Source organism: Zea mays, chromosome 4 (genome assembly GCF_902167145.1).
Source record: "Zea mays cultivar B73 chromosome 4, Zm-B73-REFERENCE-NAM-5.0, whole genome shotgun sequence".
Classification (NCBI taxonomy): domain Eukaryota; kingdom Viridiplantae; phylum Streptophyta; class Magnoliopsida; order Poales; family Poaceae; genus Zea; species Zea mays.
The window spans coordinates 130215068-130227121 of record NC_050099.1 but is presented as its reverse complement, the minus strand read 5'-3'; the positions used below and the strand labels follow the sequence as shown (position 1 = coordinate 130227121).

Here is a 12054-nt window from a genome sequence, read left to right as displayed (position 1 = left end):
CTTATTACATCTGATCTAAAACCCTTATTTGGTAAGATACGACTGTCACGTTAGTCGAGGATCTCTAATCACCTCTTAGTGTTGGAGGGCTGTTTATTACAGCAACCCGCTATTTTGAGAGCAATAGTTTAAGATAAATAATTATGTTTATTTGTTTAATCTGCCTTCTTCATCTGCAAGCCATGTTTAATTATGAAATGGACCTGTGTAGCTATTTTACATGTTTACATGTCTTAGAATTGCTACTGTTCATTGCTGCTATAATTTCATATGGTATTTATCTGAGTTATATGATTGTTTTATTCGGAATTAAAATATTTAATATATATAAATATGTAGAAAGCATGTCACTTATTTCTCTAAATTTACAACAGCTACCACGCAGTGGCGGAGCCAGGATACTTCTAAGAGTAAGGCCGGAGATAACACTAAAAAATATTTGTATCGGCTAAAAAATTTAAACTATAAAAATGCATAGATAATGACACATATAAGATTCATATGAACACAACAATTCTAAAATAACGTAAAATTGACTAAAACAAGTGGTTACCTAATTAAGAAAATGATAGATCTTTGTCTCAATGACCAATTCATCAATTACTTAGGTTGCTTTCATCAACAATAGAAATATTTTCTGAAATTGAATGACATTACGTTATTACATAAGTAATCAAAGAAAACAAACTACAAACTAAATGTACCACTCTTACCTGTCTTTGGTATTTGCTCCCTTCGTGTTCTCATGGCTTGATAATGCTCTATAATTTGACGATCTTCAATACTTGCAAAAATATCCCTCTCGATATAGCAAATCATACAATGGCATCCATTCATCACCCATCTTATTTCGCAAATCTGTCTTGATGATTTTCATGGCTGAAAATGCTCTTTCTACAGTTGCAGTTGCAACAGGCAAAATCAAAGCCAATTCAATTAGACGATAAACCAATGGGAATACAGTATGTCTATCTGTCTTAACCATCTTCATAGCAAGATTACCAAGATCACAACATGATAGGAAACTTGAATCTTCTCTTCCTTCGGTAATGAATGTATCAAGTTGGTCTCTAAGAACTATACAATCATATTCTGTGAAGTCATCAACATAAATTTGTGCAAGTTCAACAAGCTTATCTTCATCATAGTTGGCAAAAGAATTACTGGGATCAAGACAAGCAACACATCTCAAGAGTTGAGTAGACCTTTCAGCAAAACGATTGTTAAACTCAACTATAACTTGATCCAACACCACATTGAATATTTCATGATGAAGATGCTCATAATAAGTAACCAACTGTCCTCTACGGCCTCTAGAACATCCTCTTCTAACTATTTCCGCTGACATATCCGGGACAACAATATTATGCTTGAGACAAAAATCCTTGGCCTCTTCAAAAATAACATCCCAACCATGGTGTCTTATCTCATTTAATTTTTGTAATGTGACACCAACCAATCCTATGGCACGAATAATATTTTGATCTTTCTTTTGCAAGCATTGTGACAGGTCATTAGTCTTACCCAAAACTTTGATCATGAGGTGTAACACAAGAACAAACTCAAAGCTCTCCATTTTCTCTAATAAACCTGTCGATGTGGTTCTTTGTGCTAGATTAGTGGCATCTTGACATACATTCTCTAACACCTCTAAGACAGCACTCCACATGAGTTGAAGATGACACAAGGTTTTATGATGTGATCCCCATCTAGTATCCCCAGCTCTTGTTAAATTAGTTGCTTGGTTTCTCCCTCTCCCCCTTAACATGTCATCATTCTCTAGCCTTTGAACAAGATTATCATGGTGACATTGGGCAAGTTGATCATGTCTCTTACAAGAAACATTAACTACGTTGACAATCAAATTGATATAGTTGAAGAAATCCATAACTGAAGAGCAACACTTGGCCACAGACACAACTACCAATTGTAATTGATGGGCAAAACAATGAATATAAAAGGCATAGGGGTTCTCATCCAATATCCTTCTCTGTAACCCATGGAATTCCCCTCTCATATTTGATGCTCCATCATATCCTTGCCCACGTAAGTTTTTTATAGAGAGACTATGTTTAGAGAGCATACCATCTAAAGCTTGTTTAAGTGAAGATGAGCTTGTATCTGTAACATGTTCAATTCCAAGAAATCTCTCAATCACCTGGCCTTGATTGTTGACAAATCTACATGGGAAAGTAAATCAGTATAAATTACCAGCACTGTTTATAAAAATTTAATAATTACAACAATAAATTACCTCAAAATCAAAGCCATTTGTTCCTTGATAGATGTGTCTCGGGCCTCATCGATGATTATAGCAAATTTCTTATCCCTAATTTCAGCTAAGATGACTTTTTTTGGTCTCTTCTGCACAAGCCTCACAAATTTGCTTCTGAATCTCCGGTGAAGTCAACATACAATTTTTAGGAGTGCTATCAAACAATTTCTTAACACTTGAATCCTTCATTTTGTACCATTCAAACATTTCTAAGAAGTTGCCTCTATTATTTGAGCTAGTACACTCATCATGACCACGAAAAGCCAGACCTTGCAATAGAGGAAATCTGATAACACCTAAGACAATAATAAGACGTCCCAAATATTCTTCTTCTTGTTTCCTACTCACTTGTGACATTACATGTGACACACTCTGTCTTTGATTTTTAAAATCATCAAAACATCTTCTAGCCTTATTATGAGCACTATCAATGTTACCCACATGTACATCAAATGACCTAATCGCATTCTTCCAATTGTTATACCCTGTCGCACCAGTGTAGCTTTCAACACCAAAGTTTTCCCTTCTTGGTTGCTTGAAAAGGAAACAATAAAAGCAAAAGACCGCATCTTTAGCAACACTGTATTCCAACCATTCATGCTTTTTGAACCATGATTCCTGAAAACTTGTTTGTCTATCTCCTATTCGCTTCTTGGGAAATATGTGACCTTTTGGTTGACAAGGGCCTAACAATAAATACTCTCTTCTAACAACATCTCGAATGTTCACATCTAACTTTTCAATTGGTTTTCGAAGTCTAGGATCACCAACAATCTCACTATCTATTGATTCCGTATTATTTTGTGCAGTCCCAACATCTAGTGATTCTTGATTGTTTTCATTTTCATCCAAATTAGTCCCAATTTGTATGTTTTGAATGATTTCATTCGATTCTTGATTTGACGCGACTTGATAAAATGATGCAATTGTTCGAACTCTCTTCATATTGTACCGTGTAATTGTAACACAAATCACTATGAATTATGAAACTTTCTAGACAAAAACACAAAATGTTTTTCTCGGTGTCAAACAACAACAATAGTCAACAAACCTGCTTGGTGCTTGCTGGTTGCTGCGCTGCTTGCTTGCTGCTCCTGCTTGCCTACTTCCTGCGCTGCGTCGCTGCCCGGTTTGTTGACTGCATTGCTTGCCTTGCAGCCTTAAAAAACCTGTGTTGCTTGCCTTGCCCGGCCGGCCGGCCTCCTGCGCGGCGCGGCTCCAAATCGACAAATCCAATCGCTGCTGGGTAGCCTCCAAATCCAGTCGCTGCCTCCGGTGTGTCGGTGCGTGCAGTCTGCGCAGACGCGCAGCGGCGCAGTTGTTTGCTGGCTTGCTGCCTTGCAGTTGCAGCCTTGCTTGCTTGTTGCTTTCCTAGCCGTCGAATTGCTCGCTCGCTGGTCGATGCTGATGCTTCGCTCGGCTGCGCTGCTGAGTAGGCTGCTTCCTGCTTGCCGGCGGCTGCTTGCTTGTCTGCTCACGATAGCCAAACCCTAAACCAAACTGGGCTGTTTATGGTTACTATTCATATTTTTTGGGCTGCTATTACACAGTTAGTCGGCCCAAGAGTAGGGCCTGGGCCCTAGTGGCCACAGGCCTGAATCTGCCCCTGCTACCACGCGCCCCCTGCCAGGAGGAGGCGGACGCGGTGGCGCGTGTAGCCCGCCAATTTCGCCATCCCCACCACGCTCGCCCCTACCACGAACGCTGTTGCCGCCCATCCTCGCGTCCTCAGCGCCTCCCCAGACCCCATCATTGGCGCTGCAACCCCCCCCCCGGCCTCCTCGGCCTCGGCATTATGCTCGGGAGCCATGACCGAGCGGCTCCAGATCCGCATCCGCCACATCCCCTGGCGTGATGCGAGGGAACGACAACCATGCGGCTCTGCACCCGCCACAACCCCCTCGATCTGCGACCAGAAGAGCTCGAGTCGTGTGTAGGCACAAGTGAGTCGTCCTGCTCCTCTCCCCATTCCGCCCTCAACAACGTCGGAATGCCGATGGGGAGGACACCGGCCACACAAGACCTCAACACCCCATGAAGCAGTCGCGCTTCAACTTCACTAAGGTGGATGCCACACTTCTCCCCACCGTCACTGGCCGTTCGTGGGGTCTCCTCCCCCACACCGTTGCTTGTTGTGCCCTCCCCCCTCTGACCCTAGTGGTATCTTTTCGATCTGACCATCGGTGCTGGTTATTATCCCCGACAGTTCGGCCCTCTCCTCTCCCTCGCCCTAACCTCCCATCAATCTGGTTCCCTATTAGGTTTGCACTCATCAGCCTCCTCTCATGTATTAAGTTGTGAAATGAGTCTTCTTAATTGATGAGGAATTTGGTTCTATACTCGATGCCCTATGATGCAATCCCTGATGACTGCATATGTCTTGAGGGTTACTACACACTGAGGGATGTGTGATATATGAGGGAGTTGTCTTTGTGAAAGAGCTAAACTATACATTTGACAGAAAGAGCTCGACTGCATATGTGGTGTGTGTGCACTGATGGTTGCCCTAACATGTAATTGTGCCCTGATAACTGATTTGAGATGTTCCTTTTGATCAAAAGAGTTGATGTACCTAATTTGCCCTGTGATGCTATAACAAAAATTATTGAGCTAGATACTATACTTGATCACTTGATGAAAATAAATTAGCTAAGGGCCCTTTCCACACTGAAATTTTCTAGCTTTGTATGCAACTATACACTGAGGGATGTGTGATATATCCCTGATGACTGCATATGTGTTGAGGGTTACTACACACTGAGGGATGTGTGATATATGTGGGAGTTGTCTTTGTGAAAGAGCTGAACTATACATTTGACAGAAAGAGCTCGACTGCATATGTGGTGTGTGCACTGATGGTTGCCCTGACATGTAATTGTGCCCTGATAACTGATTTGTGATGTTCCTTTTGATCAAAAGAGGTGATGTACCTAATTTGCCCTGTGATGCTATAAGGAAAATTATTGAGCTAGATACTAGATCACTTGATGAAAATAAATTAGCTGAGGGCCCTTTCCACACTGAAATATTCCAGCTTTGTATGCAAGTATACACTGAGGGATGTGTGATATATCCTTGATCCCTGCTTTGTGTGATATATCCCTGATTACTACACACTGAGGGCTCACTGTCTTGTAAGTGTAAGATATCTCAATCTAATTTGTGTAAAATTAGGTTGTACTATAGAAAGATAATACTGCAACAAAAAAGCCTAATTAAGTTTTAGATTTTGTTTCATGACATAGATCGTACAATAGGATGTTCAGGTTGGCCATTTTTCATATATAAAAAAGGCACATGTTAAATTGGCCGCATACAAATTGTAATTGAGGGCACATTTTGATTACTGATAGTTCTTTCTTTTCCTTCTTTTTTACTTGAGGTTACGAAGGGTGCAGGGTGTTCTGCATGACAGTATGTATTTGCTCATTATTATCAATTCCTCTATATTGAGAAAATATGAAAGAACATGGAACTTGAAACTGTTGTCTGGTGGCTGATTTTCATTTTCTAAGGCTGGTACATAGCTCTATTTTGACTCCATACACCAAGGTATTTAAACATCCAGGTCCTCCCTTGAATCCTTACTATCATGGTTATCTTGTGTCGTCTCTAGATCTAACTGAATTATGCATAATGCATAAAATCGAGGGAGCCATCATCCGTGGGAGTAAGACTCTAGCCACATAATTACTTTAATGATCTAGCTTGCTACATAAGATCGTGATTGTCAAGTCAATGAATAATAATAAAGTTTATCTTGCTTTTATATTTATAAGATCAAACGCCACAAATGATTTGCTTTCCGAAACAGTGGCTGCAATATCTCATCTCCTAACTCATGGCATCACTGCAGGTTCCTTCGACGCAGACTACGCAAGCATAGGTATTCATCCCTCCTCGAACAACCTGCCTGGACCACATGACTACACCATGGAGCTGTGGTGATTTAGCAGAAGATGTTCTATTACAAAAGACATTCTGCTGATTATAACTATGTAGACTAATATATATTTCCTTTACTGCATCCTTTTCAGGATCATAGGACCAAGAATAGAGTGCCAACAGTTTTTGTAGAGGCGATGAGCACCTAGGGAAACTGTGAGACGCACGGTGCAGCAGTGCCAGGAACTAAGGATGCAGGCACAGGAAAGGCAGGGCAATCCAGTGGCGATCGACAGGAGGAGAAGTTACCCAAGTGTGAGCAGGGCGATCGACAGGAGCAATTTGATGAGCAGGTTTTATGGGTTCCTGGGGCTTCCCTGTTGATTTCGATCCAAAATGCCCCGTTTTAGGTTCCATTGTGATGCATGTTTCTTCTCCCTCGTCAAATTGCTATCGAGTTCACGCTTCTAGAAATCTAATTTTCTTTTTCAGAATTTACTTATGCAATAACATGAACCCTTTTCTAGCTCCAATTTTAATTTTAGCCTGGATGGTGTTTGCACATTTTCCCTTCTTCTAAGTCCAAATATATGGGCAACAGTTGTAGAAGCCGCAATGGAGAGGAGTATGTCGATGTCCGTTGGTCCCACCATCACATTCATGGACGTTTCGGCCACCCACCCCTCCACCCAAACTGGCATCTCCTTGCTCCCTGGTGAGTTTTTCTCTTGATCTATCTTCTTTGTTAGTTGTTTTCGGTGTTGTCAAAATCTCAGGTGCTACAATGGATGAAAGAACAACATGAAGAATTGGGTTCCAAAGGACTTGAGGGCTACTTCATCACAACCTGTAACTGAAGATCTTGAATAAATGACTACATCACCATGCAAGACTAAAGTTTTTATTTTATTAAGAAAATGACCCCAAATAAGAAGATGTGTGATATCTCCCTGATGACTGCATATGTGTTGAGGGTTACTACACACTGAAAAATAGAATAACAGACTCTGTGGCTGTTAGTGAAGAGGGATTAGTCAAAAAGAGAACAAGGCATCCAAAACCTGTTGACAATGAGGGGGCTGTCAGAAAGAGAAGAGGCTCTGATAATGAGGTAGGGACAAATATAATAACGGAACTGTGGATGTTGGTGAAGAGGGAGTAGTCAAAAAGAGAACAAATCGTTCGAAAACCCGTTGGGAATGAGGGGGCTGATAATAAGGTAGGAACATATAGAATAACGGGCTCTGTGGTTGTTGGTGAAGAGGGAGTAGTCAAAAAGAGAACAAGGCGTTCAAAACCTGTTGACAATGAGGGGGTTGTCAGAAAGATGAGGGGCTCTATCAATAATTATGATGAGGCAGGAACAAATACAATGCTTGGACCCCATGATGACAGTTTTATGTTGGTTGGAACTGTGGAACTAGTGGCTGACATATATTTTTATTTTGCTGATAGGTTGTTACTTGTTAGCGCTATGGGGTTGCCATCAATCTTGTATTGATAGCTTGCTTGCAGAAAATCGCTAGATATTTTTTGGCTGATCGGTGCCGTGGAATTTTGACTGTGTACTGGGTGCTTGGTTTCTATATGACTAGGCAGTTTGCTCTTCCATCTATCGCACAACGCCACATCTTGGCTGGTCTGGCATCAGCAGTTGGCGGTCTGAGTGCACCATATGAAAGAGCATCACGTATTCATGAAAGACATGTAGTGAACTGGTTGTGGGCTGTAGGCTATCATCTGTTTGGACCATTCTCGAACTCCTCCCAGATCAGTCAAATTCTTCAGGATGTAGCACTGGTAATGTTATCAACAACATTTTTTTATTTCTATGATATGTACAATGAGTAGGCAGGGAGCGAGGGAAGTCAATGCTCCTATGTCGAAGTGCAGCTTAAAGTAGAAAATCTGTTCATGCTTCCAATGGTTTGCATAGTGCATAGGTATGCAAACCAACAAAGAAAAACGAGGCCAAACTATGCCCCAATTGTTTCTGTCTGAGTTTGCCAGTTTCAATTTTTTGGATCAACATAACTTGGGTATGTTGGAAATAATCCCGTGTCTAGGTTCATAGCATTTACTTTAGCTAAATTCCAGCATGGAATAATAGGAAGTAATATGTTGATTAGTTGAGTAATATCCTGCATTTATTAGGGGCTATCACAGCTTTATTTGTAGCTCACATTGGTTATAATAGTAGTAGTAGAAGAGAAAACAGAAATTGCAAGCCATTTCATCCACCAAAAACACTTGTACTATGTTCCTGTGACCTTTTGGAGGCTTTCGATCTGTCAGGAATCAGGATATTTGATGCATCCAATTATCTAAATCCAACAAATCATGGTATTATGCTTACTGTATAATCATGGTCGCATTATTTTTTAGTCTGTTGATATTTTACTGGCATAAATTGTTTCTTTTGTGCTTTCATATCCACTATGTAACCCATGTTTTATTGTGTGTAGAGAACTACAATTTATGCTCAAGTCGATGCTGCTCTTCGCAAAAATAAGAGACACATCAGAGGTCCTACATGCAATTCAGCCTACTTTTATTCACTTATTTCCTCAAATGCACAGAAAGTATAACTACTATCTCTGGTCTGGTGCAGTTTGTCCAATCTTTTGCATCAGAGCATCTTAAGACGCCATTAGGAGAACTTGTGAAAGGTAATAAAAACAAGTTCACCACTGAGTTATGGGTAGAGAAATTCTATAAGAAGGTAACCAATCTACCGGAGCCTTTTCCCCATGATCTTGTTGAGAAGTTAGAAGAATACCTGGATGTAAGTATTATATACCATACATTGCATAAGTGTACTTTCATGATGAAATAATGCATATATATGTTCTGATTTTCCTTCATCTATGGTGCCCCTTGTAGAAACTTGAAGGGCAACCCGTGGACTTGTCTTCCTTATTGTATGACCACCGGCTGGTCGATGCATATCAAAACAGTACCGACATCCTGCAAAGCACTATTTTTACACAATAGTATGTTTATATAGAGATACTATATTTGCACCTGGCTACTCTTGTGCTATCTTTTTGAAACTCATTATTTTCATTCTGTTTCATTCAAAACATTTTTACCCTTTCCCCCTTCTCTTGATAGGTATGTGGAACGTGTTCTAGCTAACGAGAGAGACAAGATGAAATGATGTAGCATTGAATATAGTCATCCAAAGCAGTCATCCCAGGCTTTTGTCTATGGAGGGATCCTTCTGGCTAGATTTCTTGTGTATTCACTGGTTATTTTCTTCTCTTCACCTGTTCGCTAATTTTATGTCCAGATGCAGAAAGTCCTAGATGCTTTATGGTAGGCTAGGTTTGTATGGGGTTGTCAATCTTCATGTGGGAATGACCTGGACCGTCTTGGATACAGAAGGGCTTTGGCACAGTTTTAGTGCGCTATTCTCGATACACAAGCAATCAGACGGCTGATATATATGTAACTGATTCTTGTCTGCAATAAACTATAGTCGATTTCACAGAAGAGTTGGTGCATGCTATGAAAATATGGAATACTTTCCCCCCATTTTGCAACTTGTTACTGCAGAACTGCACATAACACCACTGACAGAAACCCGTTTGTTAATAAGCCCCCAGCTTCATGTGGACCAGCCAGCAGACCTGTGGGCGTGGAGTGGTGCAAGGGCGTAGTCGCTTTATTTCATGGCAATCATCTCCAAAAAAATATTTTCCTTGGCTCATGTGTTTTTTCTCCTTTTGAAAATTGCCTGACGCCAAGGCTCCACCGTACGCCTGAAGCGCCGAGGCCTCAATGTCCAGCGTGTTTCAATATAAAAGATTGCTTTTAGCTAGGGCAACAGTGGTTGTGCAAGCAGTACTTAGGTGCAAACGTGCAAGCGAGTTCTCTGGTCCGTTTTGATTTGTTCCATCCTGCTATATATTTTCCACCAGTTTATAATTATCTTTTGGCACATATGATCACTACATATGTGAGTTGGCTCCAATAATTTAACTTTGATTCCATGGAACATTTTATTTTCATCCGGACACTTCTGTCTTTCTCATAAAAACTTTTATTGCTTGTAAATTTACTATTGGTGCTCAAATATTCTTTGCTTCATCAAAAAAATCCTTGATCAGTTCTGGTGATTAGAACAATTTTAGTTTTTTTTAGAACTCTTTCCTTTCTCAGAACATTTCTCTTTGCTTGGAGCATTTTCCTTAGTATTTAGAACAATTTAGTTTTTGATCGAATTTTTTTTCTTTGCTCAGATCAATGCTTGTTGCAACATCATAGTGCACCTGATGGGGAATCCAACATATTTCACGTGACATGTAGGGGAAGGCATCGAAAAAGGTGAAGGTTGTAGAAAAGGGCCCTAAAAAGGGCACGATGAAAGCCCAACTTGCTAAGAGAGGTAGGAAGGCTAAGAATTGACGACATGTTGATTTCCTCATCAAAGAAAAAAATGCTATAGCAACAAAGATGAGAATTCTTCAACGCATTAGCCATCGTTGTGAGGCATATCATCAATTCAACATCATGTAGTGTTGGTTTTAGAGAGAAAGGCAACATGTAAAGCTATAAATGTTGTGTACTCTACGAGTGTTCAGCTTTGGATCATTGAAAAGATCAAGATGTTGAACTAAAGTTGAATTGACTTCTCTAAAATTTATTTCACAAGGTCTACCTATATAATAAATGAAAACCGTAGCAACGCACAGGCACGTACCTAGTTACCTTAGATGACATGTGGCTCCCACCAGTCCTTGTCCCACATGACAGTGCGAACATTGTAAATCGTCATCGTATCTGTGGATAACGGGCAATTCAGATTCCTGCTTGGACATTATCCAGAATCCACTATTAGATCCTGACGGGTAACATTTGCTAACTACCTACAGCAAATGCACCCCGTCCATTCATCCAGTGCCGGTGATTTGTGAATGAATGGCTGTTAGAAAGCCGTGTGACCGCGGGCATTTGGTTGGACTAAAATTTAGCACTATGTCATATTAAATGTTTGAATGCCTATTATAAATATTAAATATAATTTAATCTCTATCTCTACTACTTATTAAGGTTGTAAGGGGTAGCCTACCGTTCTGACGTTATGCAATCTCAGACGTTCGTTATGTCGTTTTGCAATCTCAGTCGTTCGATCTACGCACCAGTCGTCTTATCCCACGTCCTGGCCCAAATTCATTGCGACCCCAGAAGTTCTGAAAGCTATACGCCCGCCCCCGTCCTCCCACAACTAACAAAACCCGGCTGCCGACCAATCAGGCTAGATATACGACCGAACGCGCCGCCCCACCAACGAAGAAATCTCTCCTCACGGCGGAGGAACCAGCGTTCGACAGCGATCTGCAGCACTCCTGTTCTCCCCATGATCCCGACACGCTTCGTCTACAGGCCACAGGTGATGACGGATGTGATGTTGGGTTCTAGCTCGTTGTGGGAGACGGGCGCGCCGCCACACGACATGCTCGCAGAGTCAGCCGTGATGTACGCGACGATGCTGTCATCGCAGCAGCAGCAGATGACGCGATCGGACCGGCAGGCGATGTACGACGCTCCTGTTCTCCCCGAAATCCCGACGCGCTTCGTCTACAGGCCACAAACGGCGACGGAGGTGATGTCGGGTTCTAGCTCGTTGTGGGAGACGACCGTTGTGGGGGACAGATATCCCCCAAGTTCACTAGAAGGCGAAAGGGCCTCGCGCGGGGCCTTGGGTCAGTTACCTCGCAAGGCCATCCCTTCATGGGCCGGGCAAAAGCTACTAGCGTAATGGGCCGACCTGAGAAGGAGATAGACTCAAGCTCGGGCATCCCATCAAATCTTGCGCTATCCAAAGAAACTGTCTGACTTTCCCACGTGTGGCACCGGTACCCTCAAATGTTGGGGCGGATTAGGGATGA

At 41.6% G+C, this 12054-nt stretch overlaps 1 pseudogene; it reads left to right on the top strand.

Annotated features, from left to right (window-relative positions):
• Positions 1-4148: 4148 nt before the first annotated feature.
• On the top strand, positions 4149-9467 carry LOC103653670 (uncharacterized; annotated as a pseudogene).
• Positions 9468-12054: the final 2587 nt, after the last annotated feature.